The following is an 18,472-nucleotide window of genomic DNA, read 5'->3' on the forward strand; positions in this document are numbered from 1 at the left end:
AAGTTACTGATAAAAACAACTGTTTAACAGCACAGAATCAAGAGTAGAATTCTGAGAAATTCCATTTTATAAAAAACTTTTAAACTTGACATCAAATATTAATGACTAATTGTTCCATCTGGTGATTAGAGCAGTTGTGAATTCACCAGATTATCTTATTATCTAGCCCAAATTTCTCCTACTTATCAATAAGGAGAGCATGAGAGGCTTAGTCAAATGTTTTGCTGTGATGTAGATAAGCTATCTTTGTAGCACTCTACCAGTTTAGTGATCCTGTCAAAAACAACAACAACAAACCCAAACAAATGAAGTTAGTCCTATTCTTAATATGTTCCAGAATTTTCCCAGGAATTAAAGTCAGGCTGGCTGGCCTATAGTTTACAGATTCCACTCTCCCATTTTGTAAGTTGGCAACATTTTCCTAACCTCAGGTCTGTAAGCACCTCACTTGTTCTTCGCAATCTTTCAAAGGTCACATTTTGTAATTGCATTTGCCTATTCTTTCAGTACCTCCATGCCTAGTCACTTGAACTCATTAAGGGCAGCTTTTATTATCTCTTTACTTGGTATCAATTCCCTAATCGCCATTTTGGTCTGTCTTCCCCACCTCCCCCCCCCCCAAAGTTTATTCTCCTTGGGAAAGAAGCAAAAGCTAAGTAAGGATTCTAATTTAGTAATCCATTATCATTATTTCCCCTAACCTTTGCAGCAGGCCTAGCCCTTCTTTAGTTATACAATCAGCAAGTTAACTGCTATGGATAAAAAGACAAAAATGGTCCCTGGTTTAAGTTCCCTTTCTAATGGGGAGACAAAAATAGGTGCATAGATGATGCATACAGAGTAGATGAAGAATAACTGTAGAGGGGAAGGCTATGTCAGCTGGGGAGTTTCAGACCTCCTGTAAAAGGTGATATTTGATTTTTTTTTTTAATTTTTAGAAGGTGGTATTTGAAATGAGCCTTGAAGGAACTAGGGTTTCTAAGGGACAGAGATGAGGAAGGAGGGCATTCTAGGCATGAGGGGTAGCCAGTGCAAAGACCTGGGAATGGGAAATGAAGTGTTCTTTGAGAAACAGCAAGTATACCAGTGTGGCTGGATCATAGAATATGTGGAGAGGCATAAAGTATGAGAAAGAGGTGTCATCGAAAAAAAGCCTTAAATATCCGGCAAAGGCCTTTCTAAATTATACTAGAGGTAATATCCACTGAAGTTTTTCCTAACAGCTTTAAAAAAAAAAAAAAAGGCCTGAACAGTTTTGTTGAACTTACCTTTCCTTACCAGTCTTGACTTACACAGAGATTTGATGATTTTGACTCTTAAGGAAAGGAAAAAAGATTTTTCAGAGGGTATTCTTGCTCAGTCACAGGTTAGACTAAGCAACTTAAGGTCCCTTTGAGTTCCAAGTTCTAGGTTTCTAAGAAGTTATTTAGGGGAAGTCAGGTGGTGTGGTGGAGAGAGTACCAGGCCTGAAGTGAGGATTCCATATCTAGCTTTGTGATCCTGGGTAAGTCACTTAACCCTTTTAGGTTCTCCAAAATGAGCCAGAGAAGGAAATGGCAACCCACTCCAGTATCTTTGCCATTGCCAGGAAGACCCCAAATGAGTTCATGAAGAGTCGGACATGATTGAAACAACTGAACTACAAACAGTTATTTAACGACAAGGAATTCTGCTCACCCAATTTTCTTTCCTTCTCAAATTTTTAAACAAATGTGATGTCACACTTTCCCCCTGACATCCTCCCCCACTCCCACCCCCCTAATTTGGAAAAAATATGTTTTGGTTTTGTCAGATTTCCTGAATTTGGGATGGAGAGGAACTTTTGGTTCCCTTTCTACTTGCTGATGCTGCTCCCTTAATTCATAAGCCACTAACATGAGTATTTTGAAAGGGAATTTGAATGTCTCTGGAGGAAAATATAACTGTAGAGTTAGAAGGGAATTCAGAACAATCCAATGTTAGATCTAGAAATGCCCTTAGAAGGCAATCTAATCTCTCACCCTCCCTTTGCTTCACAGAGGACAAATGGGGTGGGTGAGAAGCTATCGTTTGTTCATGGTCACAGTTGGGGTGAGTTGGGACATCTAACTCCCAGTTCAAATTGCTTCCCACTATATCAGCAAGTCACTAAGAATCTTCCTGCCAGTTTTGGTTGTTTCTGCTCCCAGAAATCAGACATTGCTATTTTCAGCTCAGTGGGGGAAATCTGGTTATGAAATAGAGCCGGTTGGCCTTGTCTGCAAGTGCCAGGTGTACAAAGATGTTTGTTTATACAAACTGTAACAAAGTACATTCTTCAGTATTTGTTTTCTTGCCGGGGGATGGGCTTGGAGAAACTCTAGAAAAACAAGCTCCTGAAAACAGACTGATCAAAATACTGAGAAGCCACAGGCAAGACAAGGTCAGCCATGGCAAGGCTGCCACCACTATGCATGTAGGGACAATGAAAATGGGTCCTTGGGTCTGATCTCTCAGCCCAGCCTTTATTCAGCACCAGCTACTAGTATGTTTGTTGTATTAATTTCCCCAGGGTCACACAGGTAATATGTGTCAGAGACAAGACTTGAATCCAAGTTTTCCTGGCTTCAAGGATGGCTATCTGCTACTCCATACTGCCTCCCTCAGGGAGTTGCTTTCAATTTACCAGCCATTAAGCACCTAGTATATACAAAGCATCATGTTAGGGTGGAGAAAATACAAAGATGAATATAAGACAAATTCATTGGAGGAGTTTATAATTCAAATGAGGAAAAACAAGTACATGAATAACCATGCTATATGTAAGGGAAAGAGAGCCATGCAAAATGCTATGAGACACCGGCCTTGGATTCGGGAGGACCTGAGTTCAAATCTGGCCTCAGACACTGGACACTTGCTAGCTGTGTGACCCTGGGCAAGTCACTTAACCCTCATTGTCCTGCCCCCAAAAAATACTATGAGAAATTTTGGGGTAGGAAGAACCATTTTTACCATTAAATTTAACAAATATTTCATGCCAACTTTGTGTAAGGTACTATGGGCATTATACATAAAGAAGCAAAAGTCCTTGCCCTGGAGCCTGTGTTCTGCTGGTGGGTTACAACATATGCCTAAATATAGTATGTGGAAAATTGAGGAGGAAGAGAGCCCCCACAATTGAAGGGATTAAAGGGAAGGCTTCATGGAGGAATTGAGCTCTGAAGATTCTGAGTGACTGCTATTAAGATGAGAATGCGTTCTAGCCACAGGAGGACAAAGAACGGAGTAGGTTGTGCAAATGCAGAGACATTGGCAAATTTGGAAAATGGATAATTGTTTGGCCAGTTTATGAAGGGGAGTAGTTTAAAATAACAGAAAAGTAGGTGGGAATCATCGTATGGGGACTTAAAAGTCCATATTCAGTGCTTTGTGTTATCCTAGAGACAATGGGGACCCACTAGAGATTTCTTGAACCAAGAGGACTTCATGAAGAAGGAAGCCCCAGAGGAGGCTTGGTGGCATGGGGAGATTTGAACAGTTTGAAGTGGAGGATAGGGAAGGGCAATGGTAGAAGTCCATTCCAGGTGTCAGAGACTGAGGAAAGGCAGAAAGATTGGAGAAGGCAGGATAAAAATGAGATGTGAGGTAGGCTAGTTTGGGTGGGATGTAGGATATGTGAACAGATCAATGCATTGTAGACCTAGAGGGAAGAGGGAAGAGGGAAATGGGTTAACTTGTCCAATCACCGCATTTTACAGTTGAGAAAACAAACACAGAGTGTGCAGCTGGACTCAGATTGTAGAAGACCTGAAATGCCAACTAGGAGTTTATGCTTTATAGGCAATGGGGAGATGCTTATGGGAAAAGTTTCTAAGGAGTTAGGGGTTGGACATGATGACTTCTAAGCTCCCTTTTAGCTGTCAATGTATGATCTTGTAACTAGAGTGACAATTAGAGTATTGAGTTAGGGAGATGACTCAGGTAGCAGTGTGAAGTTTGCATCAGGTAAGAAAGAGGCAGAAAGTCTGCTGTTTTGGTAAGAAGGTACTATAATTAAGTCATGGCAAGAAGAGATGAGGATTTGAATGAAGGCGGTTGCAATGGGAGTATAAAGCAAAGGTTAGATGTGGGGAAGGTTGTGAGAGCAGAAACAAAAGGACTTGTCAACTTGGAGAAAGGAATTGAAGTTAATTCCAAATTTTTGAGCTTGCAATTATGAGAGATTGGCGGTGACATTAACAGAAAGATTAGGGACAGGAATAGATTTAAGGAGGAAGATAAAGAACACTCCTAGTTCTGGAGTCAACTTGGATTCAAATCCTGTCTCTGATGCTTACTACCTTGGCTAAATCATGTAGACATCCTGGGCATCTCAGTTTCCTCATCTGTAAAATGAAAGGTTTGAACTAAATGGCCCTGAGGCCCCTTTCATCTCTGGACCTGTAATCATGTCCTATAACTATCAAATTTTAGGTTGCACATGTAGGTGAAAATAGTTCTCTTGACTCCTTTGCATTTCAAAATTTCTATTCAGTTCTGGTCTTTTCCTCAGGAATGCTTGGAAGACCTCTTTTTCATTCAAAGGCCTTTTCCCCCTCTGTAAATATAATCAGTTTTTCTGGGTAAGTTATTTTTGGTTATAAACGTATTACTTTTACTTTCTGGAACATCATATTCTAAGTTTTCTGCTCATTTATAGTGATGGTTCCTAAATCATATGGTGATACTGACTGTAGCTCTTCAGTACTTGAATTCTTTCTGGCTAACCATTCACTGGCAGTATTTTTTCTTTGGCTTGGAAACTCTGGGTTTTGGCTATCATGGTCCTAGCAGAATTCATTTTGGAGTTCCAGGGAGTCATCAGTGGATTATATTTTTACATCACCCTGGGGGAATATCTGTGTTGAGTTTTTGTCCTCTTGGATCCTTCTGCTTTTAGCAGGTATTGAATGTTGTGCTATTCCAGAATCTCAGGGACAACTTAGGCTGGTGACCTGCAAGCTTTCAGTGCTCTGAAAGTGGCATGATCTAGGGCAAAGTCTGATCACTGTCCCCCCCCATCTGAACCCTACAAGTTCCTGACCTAAGATTGGGTCCGCCCAACATTTCTATTTGCTTGCCCCTGGTTGGAACTTCTAGTAGCTTGCTATTGGACTCAGCCACTATCAGCTGGCTGGAAAGTTCTGTTGATTTAGAGCGACAGAACTATGGATTCCCTCTTGGTTATTCTGCTGCAAGCTTCAGACTGGGTTGGAAGCTAGAACTGAGACCCCACTCAGCTCCTAAAGTTAGAGCCATGCAGCTTGCATCTGGACTTGTTCCTTGCTTAGTACATGGTTCAAGTCCCTTGACCACTCATCACAAGAAAGCCACCCCTAGTTGCAGGTCCCTTTCTCAGTTTTCTCTGTATTTGTGACGTGGAAATGGGTAGTGAGTGACAGAGCTGTCAGTTGGCATCTGTTCGCAAATTCTGCACAAGTTCAGGGCCCTTCTCTATGGGTCTGAGACCTCTCCTTCTCCTGGTGCACAGCCTTAGTCTTCTTTTAGTCCCTGTGTGCAGGAATGCTCCTCTCAGCATACCCCTGGCCAGACCTCCACCCCAGTATGCACAGACCTCTCTGTTCCCCTGAGTTGACCTGAGCTGGAAATATGACTCACCATGATTTTTCTCTTGGATTTCCTTATCACGACTTAATTTTGTACATTTTCTCTATTTTTGGAGGAATTCTGTTGGGGGAGCTGGCATGTACTTCCTTCTACTTTACCATTTATGCTTTACACTACAATCTCTAGGTGAAAATAGTAGGAAGTTTGCTGCAGCGTGGTATAACAAAAGATTGTAGGTTGGATTGAAGCCAAGCAACCTGGGTTCAAATCCTGGTTCCACTATTATTATGTAGCAAATCAAGCTGTAGGAACCTCTCTCCTTATCTGGATATTGGGGATAATACTAGCAGTACCTGCTTCATAGTGTTGACACTCAAATGAGAAAACAAACATTTATTAAGCCTGGCACATAAACACTCTAACCAAGTCCTAGAGATCCAAAGAAAAAGCAAAAATCTTTTCCCTCACTGAGCTTACATTCTTTAAATTTTCTTTTTATTCTGAACTTAAACACCAACAAAAAATGCATAGTCCATTTGCATAGCAAGAAGTAAAAGGACTGTATATGGAACCATGATTTTCTGCTTCATAGCTCTTTTCAAAAAGTATGTAAATTCAACATATTGCTTTCAAAGCTGTCCTCTTTATGCTTCCCTTCAAACTGCTCTGTACACTTAAAAAAGTAATGTTTTATTTTAATTTTCAGGTAACAAGTATTTTTATGCATCTTTCTTTCCCACTAACACCCCCCCGTCATGGAGCAAATTTGAAAAATAAAAAAAATCCAAAAAATCCTTTAATATATAGATAAACAAAGCAAACCCCATTGGCCATGTCTGAAAACATATGGCTGTTTCTGAGATTTAATTCTGTCACCTCTCTATGAGGAGGTGAGTGGCATGTTTCATTATTATTCTTTGGATTCATTCAGGGTGATCATTATGATAATTAGAGTTCTAAAGTCTTTCAAAGTTTTTTTTAATGTTATTCTGTAAATTGTTCTCCTAATTCTGCACACTTCACTCTGTACCAGTATGTAAAGGTCTTCCCATGTTCCTCTCCATTTTATCATTTTGTATGGCACAAGAATACTCTATTACATGTAAAGACCAACATTTGTTTAGCCATTCCCTAATAGGTGGATATCTCCTTAGTTTCTAATACTTGACTATCAGGCAGAGAACTTCTATAAATATTTTGTTTGGTTTGGTTTTTGTTTTGTTTTGTGGGGCAATGAGGGATAAGTGACTTGCCCAGGTTCACACAGCTAGTGAGTGTCTAGTGTCTGAGGCTGGATTTGAACTCAGGGCCTCCTGATCCAGGGCCAATGCTTTATCCACTGTACCATCTAGCTGTACTTTATAAATATTTTTGTACATATAGATCCTTTCCCTTTTGGGTTTCTTTGCAAATGCTGTCTTCCATCCCTCCCACTAAAAATAGAAAAAAAAATTAACAAATCAAACAAAACAAATCTACACAGTGACCATGTCCCCACACATCTGTCTCTTACTGCAGTTTCAATAAATCATCTGTCTTAACATGGCTTCATTCTCAGTCCTTTGGAGGTAGTTGGTCATTGCTTTGATCTGAGTTCTTAAGTGTTTCAAAGTTGTGTTTTGTTAGTGTTTTTGTCCTCAAATAAATTGTTCTCTTTGTTCTGCTCACTTTACCCTTCTTCGGTTTATACTTCTCTGGATTCTATGAAAGTGCCTCTTTCATAATTTCTTATAGTACAATAGTATTCCATTGCATATGTATTTCATCTAGCAACATTTGTTCAGCTCTTCTCCAGTTGATGGGCACCCTTTCAGGTTCCAGTTTTTCTTTAATTCACACCCGTTCCTTTTCTATGTTTGTATACTTTTCTCATATGCTCTGAATATTTGAAATAGCAAAATCCACTGTCTTTTTCCTCTTTTCTACATCAATGTATTTCCATCCCTTATCTTTCCCCCATTAAGTCCTCAGAATAAAACCAATTGATTCAAAAATTGATTAAGTGGGGCAGCTAGGTGGTGCAGTGGATAAAGCACTGGCCCTGGATTCAGGAGTACCTGAGTTCAAATCTGGCCTCAGACACTTGACACTTACTAGCTGTGCGACCCTGTGCAAGTCACCTAACCCCCATTGCCCCGCAAAAAAAAAAAAAGGAAAAATTGATTAACTACTGTTTTAACTCAACTACTTTTCTTAACTTTTGTCTTAACAATTACATTGTCTTAACCCTTTGAAGACATTAAGATTCTGAAGGGACACTTTGTTTTATCTGACCTTATTAAAATGTTAGCACTTTGTCATTGCACAGCTCCCAGATTGCCTTAGTAAATTAAACATTTCTAATTTTTTCTTGAGTCTTGAATTTCAAAGTTCTTACTCAGCTCTGGTCTTTGCAACAGAAATACTTGAAAGTTCCGTGTCCCATTAAAAGGCTCTTTTCCCCACCCCGGTAGGATTACATTCACCTCAGTAGGGTAAATTATTCTTTTCTTTCTTTCTTTTTTTTTTTTGTGGGGCAATGGGGGTTAAGTGACTTGCTCAGGATCACACAACTTGTAAGCGTCAAGTGTCTGAGGCTGCATTTGAACTCAGGGCCTCCTGAATCCAGGGCTGGTGCTTTATCCACTGTGCCACCTAGCTGCTCCCTAGGGTAAGTTATTCTTGTTTGTAATCCCCTATCTTTTGTCTTTTGGAGTAGTGTATTCTTGTTGGAAACTATTGATGATGACCCCAACTGTGGATTCCTTGGATTCCTTTTTGGCTACTTGCAGTATTTTTTTCTTTGACATGGAAATTTAATTTTTACTATGAAATTTCTGGGACTTAGGGGGTTTCTTTCAGAATTATATCTTCACTTTGTCTTTTGGTTCTAATAGATTTGGGCAGTTTTCATTTGCGAGTTCTTGAAATAAAGTTCCAGATTTTTTTATCATGATTTTCAGAGAGTTCCATGATTCTTAAATTATCACTCCATTTTTTCTGTATCACATTTTTCATATCTTACACTTTCTTCTCTTTTTTCAGCCCTCTAATTTTTTCCTAATATTTCTTGCTGTCTTATGGAGCTATTGATTTCTATAAGATCTATTCTAATTTTTAGAAAGTACAATACTTGAGTATAAGACTTAATACTTTCTATTCTAAGCTATTTACTCACCTTCCATTATTTTTTCTTTCAGAATTCCTCCTGTCTCCCTCCCCCCCTCTCCCTCTTCTCTTCCTCCTCCTTTTCTTCCTCCTCCTGTTTCTATTCTAAACCCCCCTTTTTTTCTTTCGGTCTATGTTTTCAGTTGTTATGGAGGTACTGCTTTTGAGGTAGGGTTTGGGTATCTCTGGATGTACAATAATTATTTGTTGTTATTGGTGTCTTCTGTTTAGTTATCTCTCCAGTCTTATTTCTTGAATTGGGGTGTTATGCCAGGGCTAGGCTCTGCCTCCTGCTGTACTTTTGAGTGTGGAGATAAGCTTGCTTGGCCTTGAGTCATGTGCGTTCGTGCACTAATCACTACTTCCTGGGGTTAGGGAGGTCAGAATACTATATCTTCAGGGCCCTCAAAGTATCCCAGGACAGAGTGCTAGGAACCTTGGAGCCTTTGAGGAGGACCTGGTCTAAGCATTGCAGCAACCCCAATGGTTGCTGCTGCTCCTTTCCACTTCCAAGGCACATTGTAGGGTTCTGACTACCCTGGGGTTTTCTTAGGATAGGTAACCCTCCAGAAGCTCTGGTCGCTCTGGGAGGCTTCCATCTTTCCTATTTTCTATAGGCTTCTGGCTGACTTTGGGGGGGGGGGCAGTTCTGGATTTCAAAAGTCACTTGTACATCCAATGAAAATGTTTCCATTTGGTTTCTTTATCATTATTCAGTCTGAATTTTAGTTTTTTTCATGGACTGAGTATAAGAGAACTAGTCTGTCTCACTTTTGGCAGCCATCTCATCTGCAAGTCTCCAGGAACTTATATTCTAACGGAGGAAACAACATATATATAAATAGGTGCATACAAGACACATGCATAGTAGATGGGAGCCTTAGAGGGGAAGGCATTAAAAAAGAGGGACGGGGAGATCAGTAAAGGCTTCCTGGAGAAGGATGGGTAGGAATTCAGCAAATGAAGAAATGGAGGAAAGACATTTCAGGCATAGCCTGAGTAAGGCTTCCAGGTGGGAGAGTGGAGGTGATTTCTAGGAGCAAAAGGTAATCCACTTTAAGGCAGAGAAGACTGGGAAGGCAGGGTTGCATCAGATTGTGACTGGTAGATGAGTCTGGGTTTTATTTCAAAAGCAATAAAGTGCCAATGGAGATATTTTTCAAGTCTGTCTCCTTGGAAAAATGCACAAATCCACAGGTTCATTTAGCCAACAAGAAAGCCTCTTTTTTAGTTCTGACAACAAGTTACTAAGAAGGTATACCTCTGATACCACCTCTTCCATGAAGTCTCCCCAGGATTTCTAAATGAAAAAAATGCTCTCTCTTTTCAAGTAGCACTTTGTCTAGATTTCTTCCTTTTATGCATTCTTCTCTCATCTGTATCACAATTATAACCCAGGTGTGGTGTGGTATAGACCTTCACTCTCTGAGCTGGCTCATTCACCTGACCTGCATTCATATTGCCAAGTCTAGATTTCCCAGAAGTGGGTATGCCACATTGCTGCAATATGCTACATTTCGGGTCCTAGGAGTAATGGTAATGTGGAGGGGATATATTCCTATTACTATTCTAATTTCCCTTTTAGTTCCTAAGTGTCTATTAACAACAAAGAAAATTGGTTACCATGACACTAGTAACTTAAAAAAATAGATTTAATTGACATTGTTTTTATGTCACCTAAATTTCCCCCTTATATCTTTTTCCCTTCCAAGAAACCCATTCCTTATAATACATTTTTTTGAAAAAGAATAAAACAGCAAAACAAATTAATACACTGAAAAAAAATCTAAGTGCAATGTGCCATATACTTTTCCCCACCCCCTTCCCCTCTACAAAGGAGTGGGGGTGGAGGGAAATGACACCATTAACCTTTAAATATACAATATTTGCTTAACAATAAAGCAATAATCCTAATATTTACTTAGGGGACTAAAGCAGAAATTATCATAACTTTTAATGTAAGGCAAAATCAGCAATAATAAAATATTTACTCCATAGAAAGCAAAAGCAAGAATAATCAAAACACAGTTCACCTATAAACAAGGGTCATATTCTCCCATCAATGTATGGGAGTAGTCACACACTTATAAACCTAACTGGCAGACAAGTTTAGGAGACCCACATGCCTGGGCAGCTCACCAATCTGGAGTACTGACCTTGATCTCTTTGGTCCCTTTAGGAACAATCTGGCACCATACAAACACACTTCTCTGCTAGCTGTGCCTCTATTGCTCTAATGAAGCAATGACAAACTCTTTTTGCTCACAGCATCCTTTAACAGGGTAACTGAGAAAGTGTTACACTCTTGTAGTGACAAGCAATTCCCTTATCAGAAAATTGTCAAGCACCTCATATTTGCAAATAGCAAGGGATTCTGCTTTGTCCAATTGCCTTCAAGCCAGCTCACTGCAAAACAGATTGTAAACATATCTTTCTCCCTCTGTTTCTCAGGCAACAGATGTGCTTGACAGATTTCCCTTTCTCATCCTGTAGATGATGCTAGAGAACAGTAAACCTGGATAACTTCACTGAACTAGATTCAGCTCTGTTCCAAAGAGCTTCCAGAACCTGCTCTAGCCAGTCAATAAAGCAGTGTTTCTCCCCTAGTCAGCAAGTTTCCAATCAAGCTGCTGAGGTCAGTGGACTCATTTGGAAGCCTTATTTACTCTGTCCCCAGCCCTTTGGGACACCTATCCATATCTTCCTTCCCTGCTTGTCTGTGTCTTCTTATAGCTTCTATCACTTCTTTGTCAAAAGCTTCTAATGATTCAATTCAGAGGCTCCTGGTGCTTAGCGACTCATCTTTATGAGGTAAAACTCAAGACATCTTTTTGTCGGGTGAAACCAAAGTCCTTATAAACCAAGATTATAATATTTGATTTATGATTTTGTCTTTATAATCTTCAAGACTCTAAAATATAGTCTTGTGGAAATGAACTGGTGGACCACAATGCTCTTCAGTTATCTGACCTTCAAACAGGTTCTCATTCATCTGAGGGGCAGCTTTCTTTCAGGTCATCTGCATTTTATCTAATTAACTATGTTTCTTCATAAGTTGATTTGATCACTTTCCCTTAATATATTCTTTTTCTTCCCTTTCCAGCTACAAAAGTGCTCATGTACAAAAGGGGAAGTAACTTATATATACACAAATAAGTGGCATATCTTTTCCTCTTTTTACAGCAAAGGTTCTTAACCTTGAGTTTGTGTCTAGATTTCAGTGGGCCTGTGAACTTGAGTGACAACAATTTATATTTTTATCTTCACTAATCTTTAACTGAAACTTAACATTTCCTTCAATTACTTAAAAATTTTATTCTAAGGATTTCAAAGGTCCTTGATTGCCAAAGAAGTCCACACACACAAAAAGGTTTTAGATTGTTCACTGGAGGAAGAGACTATGTCATTTGTCACTCAATATTTCTAGCAGCAAGCACAGGGACTTAGTCACAAGGACTTACTGAATGTTAATTGTATTCAGTTGAATAGAATCACAAACCTTAGAAAAGTTATTAACTATTCAATCCTGCCAGGTCACAGAGAATGGGATTTATGCCCAATCTGATAGGCCAACAAAATGGCAAACAGGTTTGGCCACTTGAATCTCACTCTGCATTTTTCCTTTTTTTTTCTTCTTTTAAAATTCAATTTTATTTTCAATTCTGAATTGTCTCCATTCCTCCTCCCCCTCCTGAACCCATTGAGAAGACAAGAAAAATAAAACCCATTACATATAGAATATATGTGTATATGTATGTATATATATGTATATACGTATTTATGTAATGTCAAACAATTTTCCACATTAGCAGAAGGAAGGAAGGAAGAGAGATAAAAATATACTTGTTTGTACCCTGAATCTCTATTTAGAAGTAGATAGCATCATGAGTCTTTTGGAACTGTGATTGATCATTGTGTTGATCAGAGGTCTTAAGTCTTTGATAGTTGATTATCTTTATAATATTATTGTTATCTTAAAAATTGTTCTCTTGGTTCTGCTTGCTTCACTCTGTAACAGTTCCTACTGTGAGGATCAGAGTGCTACCAACCTGTTGAGAAAGATATTGCAGGGAAGCTGCACCATGAAAAGAAAGCATGTGACAGCGTCTGGAAGTGACTTTTCTGGGGTTTCGTAGGTCAGATTGGCATTAGGAAGTGATGTCTGCCACCTGTGGGTCATGTCAATCAGAGCTACCAGCCAATTAGCTTGGAGCTGTGTGTGTATGGCCCTGTTTCCTGCTTCACAGGAGGCTCCTGGGAGAAGCTGGGCGGGGGGGGGGGGGGGGGGGGGGGAGTGAGGTCTTTTCGTTTCCGGACTTCAGCTTGGAGGTAGGGACAGGCAGAATAGAGAAAACTTCATGTGAGTTGTTAAAGGAAAGGCAAGTTTTTCTCTCTCGCTATACCGAATAATCTAAGCTAGGATTTTCCATGCTATAAGGAATCTGTTTTCCTCTCTCGCTTTCTTCACTAACTTCTAATACACTTTAATAAATACTTAAAAGGCTAAACTCTTGCTAAAGCTTCTAATTTAAGGTGACCACTCATTAGATTTTAGACATCACAGCTAGAATTTTAGACCTTACAATAAAGTCTTCCTAGCCCTTTCATTTCTTAAAGAACAATAGTATTCCATCACATTCATATAGTATAGTTTGTTCAGCCATTCTCCAATTGATGTGCATCCCTTTAGTTTCCAATTCCTTGCCACCACAAAAAGAGCTGCTATAAATATTTTTGTATATATTGGTTTTCTCTCTTTTTGATATCTCCAGGGTACAGACTTAGCAGCCATATCAATGGGTCAGAGGGTACTCACAGTTTAATAGTTTTTTTTATATCGTTCCAAATTGCTTTCCAGAAAGGTTGGACCAGTTCACAGCTCCACAACATTGGTATACCTGTTTTTTCACAGCCCCTCTAGCATTTGTCATTTTCCTATTTTTGTCGTCTTAGCCAATCTGATAGGTTTGAAGTAGTACCTCAGAATTGTTTTAATTTGCATTTCTTGAATTATAAGTAATTTAGAGCATTTTATATAACGATAGTTTGGATTTCTTCCTCTGAAAATTGTCTATTACTATCCTTTGACCAGTTATCAATTGGGGAATGCCTTTACTCTTATAAACTTATTTATTCTTTATATTTTGGAAATAAGACTTATCAGAGACACTTATAAAGATTTAATCCCCTCCCCTTTGTGTTTTTCTTCTAATTTTAGCTGCATTGGTTTTTCTCATGCAGAACTTTTAAATTTCATGTAATTATATCCATTTTACTACATATGTATCTCCATATTTTATTTGGTTATGAATTCTTTCTCTTTTCATAGATATGACAGGTAATTTCCATGCTCCACTAATTTGCTTATGATGTTACTCTTTATGTCTTAATCATGAACCTGTTTTGAACTTATCTTGGTATATGGGGTTAGATGTTGGTCTATACCTAGTTTCTCCCAGACTTTCTAATTTTCCCAACAGTTTTTATTGAATTGTGAGTCCTTAGCCCCAGTAGCTGAGATCTTTGGGTTTCTCAAATACTTATTTACTGTTCTCATTTGCTTCTGTATTCTGTATTTTCTTGCAGTCTGATTCAGTTTTTTTCCTAATTTTTTCTTTTTATTTTTTTATAATAATAAACATTTTTATTTATAGTTTTGAGTTCCAAATTTTATCCCTCTTTCTCTCCTTTCCCTCCCCATGTCCCTCCCTGAGGTGGTAAGTAATCAGATATGGGTTATACATGTGCAGTTATGTAAAACATTACCATATTAGTCATTTTGTACAAGAAAACTTGAAGAAAAAATGAAAGAAAGTGAAAAATAGCATGCTTCAGTATTCAATCAATATCAGTTCTTTCTTTGGAGGTGGATAGTATGCTTCATCATTAGTCCTTTGGGATTGTCTTGGATCATTGTATTGCTGAGAATAGTTAAGTCCTTCACAGTTTTTCATCAAACAATATTATTGTCTCTATGTACAACATTCTCTTGGTTCTGCTCACTTCACTATATATCAGTTCATATATGTCTTTCCAGGCCTTTCTGAAAAGTCTGATTCAGTTTTGTTGGCATATAGATGTGTAAAATTGCTCCCAAATGCTTTTATTTTTTATTCATTTATTGTTAATTCACCTTTTTATTTTTTATATTGGTAATTTGGTTTGCTTTTTTTTTCTTCTTAATAAAATAAGCTAGTGACATCTATTTTATTGTCTCCCCCCCAAAAAAAGAAACACACACACAAACCACCTTCCTGGCTTTATTTATTAATTCAATTTTTTTAACTTTCAATTTTTAAATCTTTTTTAATTTTTAGTATTCCTATTTTATTGTTTAATTGGGGGGTTTAAATTTGTTGATTTTCTTTGTTTTTTTCAGTTGCATGCCCAATTTATAGATCTGCTCTTTCTTTTATTGATGAAAAAATTTAGAGATGCAAAGTTTTTTCCTAAGTACACTTTGGCTACATCCCACAAATTTTGGCATATTGTCTCATTGTTGTCATTACCTTTAATGAAACAATTGTTTCTCTAATTTGTTCTTTGACCAACCCACTTTTAGGATTAAGTTATTTAGTTTCCTATTAATTTTTCATCTTTCCTTCAAAGCCCTCTAATGAATGTAATTTTTTCACACTATGGTTGGCAAAATATGTAATATTTCTGATTTTCTGCATTTATTTGCCTGGTACATGGTCAATTTTTGTAAAAGTATCATGCCCAGTTGAAAAATAGGTACATCCCTTTCTATTCCCATTCAACATTCTCTAGAGATCTAGCATGTCTAACTTTTCTAAAATTTAATTCAGATCTTTAATTTCTTTATTTATTTTTGGTTAGATTTTTCTAGGGTTCCCCTCACAGTTACAGTTTATTTCTTCCTGTAATTCATTTCACTTTTCCTTTAAAAATCTAAATGTTATATTTGATACACATATTTTAGTATTGATTTATTGTCTATGGTACCTTTTTTTAAAAAATGTAGTTACCCTGTTTATCTTATTGAATTAGGTCTGTTTTTGCTTTTTCTTTGTCTGAGATAATGATTGCTACCCCTGCTTTTTTTTTTAAACTTCAGGTTAAGCATAATAGATTCTGCTCCATCCCCTTATTTTAATTTTGTATCTTTCTTTTTCAAGTGTGTTTATTGTAAACAACATATTGTTGGATTCTGGTTTCTAATATATTGTACTACCCTCTTCTGTTTTATGGATGAGTTCATTTCATTCACATTCGTAGTTATGACTGTAAACTGTGTATTTCCCTCCATCCTATTATATTATACTTTTCCTTCTCTTTTTTCCCCGTTCTCTCTTTATGAGTCTATTTTGTTTCTAATAAACCTCCTTTAACCCACTCTCCTTCTTACTCCTCCCTTTTCCTTCTATTTGTCCATTGGGTGAGATGTACCCAACTATGTATATTTGTGTTTTCTTCCCTCCTTTAGACAGTTCATATGAGTATGAAATTCAAGTGTTGTTTGTTCCCTTTCACTTCTCCCTCACTGTTTTATTAACTATTCTTAGTATGCCCCATTCATGTGAGATAATTTTCCCCATTCTTCCTCTCCCTTCTTCTCTCTCCCAATGCATTCCTCTTCTCCAACTTTCCATTCTTCTTTTGAGCTCATCCAAACATACCAGAATCACACCCATGCCCTTGGTATAATTAGATTCCTTCTGTGACCTTGGTGATTATAAAGTTCTGAGGGGCTATATGCATCATCTTCCCATATAAGAATGTATACATTTTAACCTTATTTAGTCCCTTGTGATTTCTCCCTCATGTTTAGCTTTGTATGATTCTCTTGATTCCAGTGTTTGTATGACAAAATTTCTACACAGCTTTGGTCTTTCCATCAGAAATGCTTAGAATCCTCTATTTCATTAAAGATACATATTTTCCTTTGTAGGATTATACTCAGTTTTGTTCGGTAGATTATTCTTGAGTGCAAGCTCATATTCTTTACCTTCTAAAATGTCATGACATTCCACCTTTCTGTTCTATTATAATGGTAGCTATTATAACATATGTGATGCTGATTGTGGCTACTTGCAGCATTTGTTTCTTTGACCTGGAAGATCTGGCTTTTAGTGATGATGTTCTTGGGTGTTTTCAATATGGGTTATTTTTTTTTAGGAGGTGACCAGTGGGTTCTTTCTATTTTAACTTTGGCCTCTGGTTTGAAGAGATATGGGAAGTTTTAAGATTTCTTGAAATATATCTAGGCTATTTGGGATAAGGGGGTCATGGCAGCCAGATAGTCCAATAATTCTTAAATTTTCTCTCCTCTGTTTTCCAAGTCAGTTGTTTTTGCTATGGCTTATACCTTATGTTTTCTTCCATCCTTTCAGCCTTTTAACTTTGTTTTAATATTTCTTGTTGCCTAATGAAGTCATGGGCTCCGCTTTGGTCCATGTTAATTTTCAGGGAGTTTATTGCTTGGACTAAGTTTTGTACCTCTTCTGCCAAACTGTTAATTCTCTTTCCAATTATTTCTTCTATAACTCATTTTTTACAACTATTTCCTCAAGTAGTCTCATTCCGTTTATTAAAAAAAAATTAACTCTGTTAACTCTTGATTCATCTCTTCCAGAAATTCTAGTTGAGTTTGTGCCAAAGCTCCATTTTCCTCCGAGGCAGTGCTTGTAGATGTTTGGCATCATTTTCCTTTGCATTTGTGTCTCTTACATCCTTGTCACAACAGTAGCTCATTACGATGGGGTTTGGGGGTTTTTTTTTGCCTATTCTTTCAACCTACTTTCTGACTTCAGACTTGATATTAGGGCTAGGCTGTGTGGCACTTCTGAAGGGAAGTCTGGATTAGTTGTGTTGCTGCTTTCTTAAGATATTGGGTCTTGTATTATTCTAGCATCTCAGGAACAGACTGGGGTCCTACAAGCTTTCAGTGCTCCCAAAGTGGTCTGCTTGAGGGCAAAGTCTTATTAGTGCTTCTCTGATATGAGCTCTGTGAGCTTCTGACCTAGGTTTAGGTCTGAGTTCAAATAGATTGCCACTGGAAATCCACCCTTGCCAGCCAACTGGAAAGCTTTGCTGGCTCAGAGCAACAGACCTCTAAGCTCCTTTTTTGGTCTGGGATTCACACTCTGGCTATTCCTTTATAGTCTGGGCTAGACATTGGAAATGAGACCCTGCTTTGTGCCAGTGGTCTGAACCACACCACTGTTCCTGCTGCTGCTTCTGCTGGCTTCTGAGCTTCCTTTCTCCATATGCTGCCCAAGACCTCTCTCCCCAGAATACCACTCCCTTTCACTCTGTCCTGGATCTGCAACCTAGAACTGAGTGGTAGGTGGCAAATCTGCAAGTTGGCACCTGTTCCCATCACAGTGGCCCAATGTAGGTCTAGGGCCTAGGTATAGTTCTTTTTTTGTGGAGCAATGAGGGTTAAGTGTCTGAGGCTGGATTTGAACTCAGGTTCTCCTGAATCCAGGGCCAGTGCTTCATCCACTGCGCCACCTAGCTGCCCCCAGTTCTTCTTATCCTATTATATAGCTGCTCCCTGGTTGCTAGAGTGCTCTGTTCTCAGTGCCCAACCCTTCTCCAGTGTCTACAGACCTCCTTGACTGACTCCCTATGCTGAGCTGGGCTGAACAAAAGTCTCAGTTTGAGTTTTTCTTGATTTCCCAGTCAGGGTTCAATCTGATATATTTTCTAGGTCTGTTAAAGAATTTGTGGAAAGGAAATCATTGTACTGTTTCCTATCACTGGCATCTTAACTCTGCCCTCTCGTTTGTTGTTT

This window comes from Dromiciops gliroides, chromosome 3 (genome assembly GCF_019393635.1).
Source record: "Dromiciops gliroides isolate mDroGli1 chromosome 3, mDroGli1.pri, whole genome shotgun sequence".
Taxonomy (NCBI): Eukaryota; Metazoa; Chordata; class Mammalia; order Microbiotheria; family Microbiotheriidae; genus Dromiciops; species Dromiciops gliroides.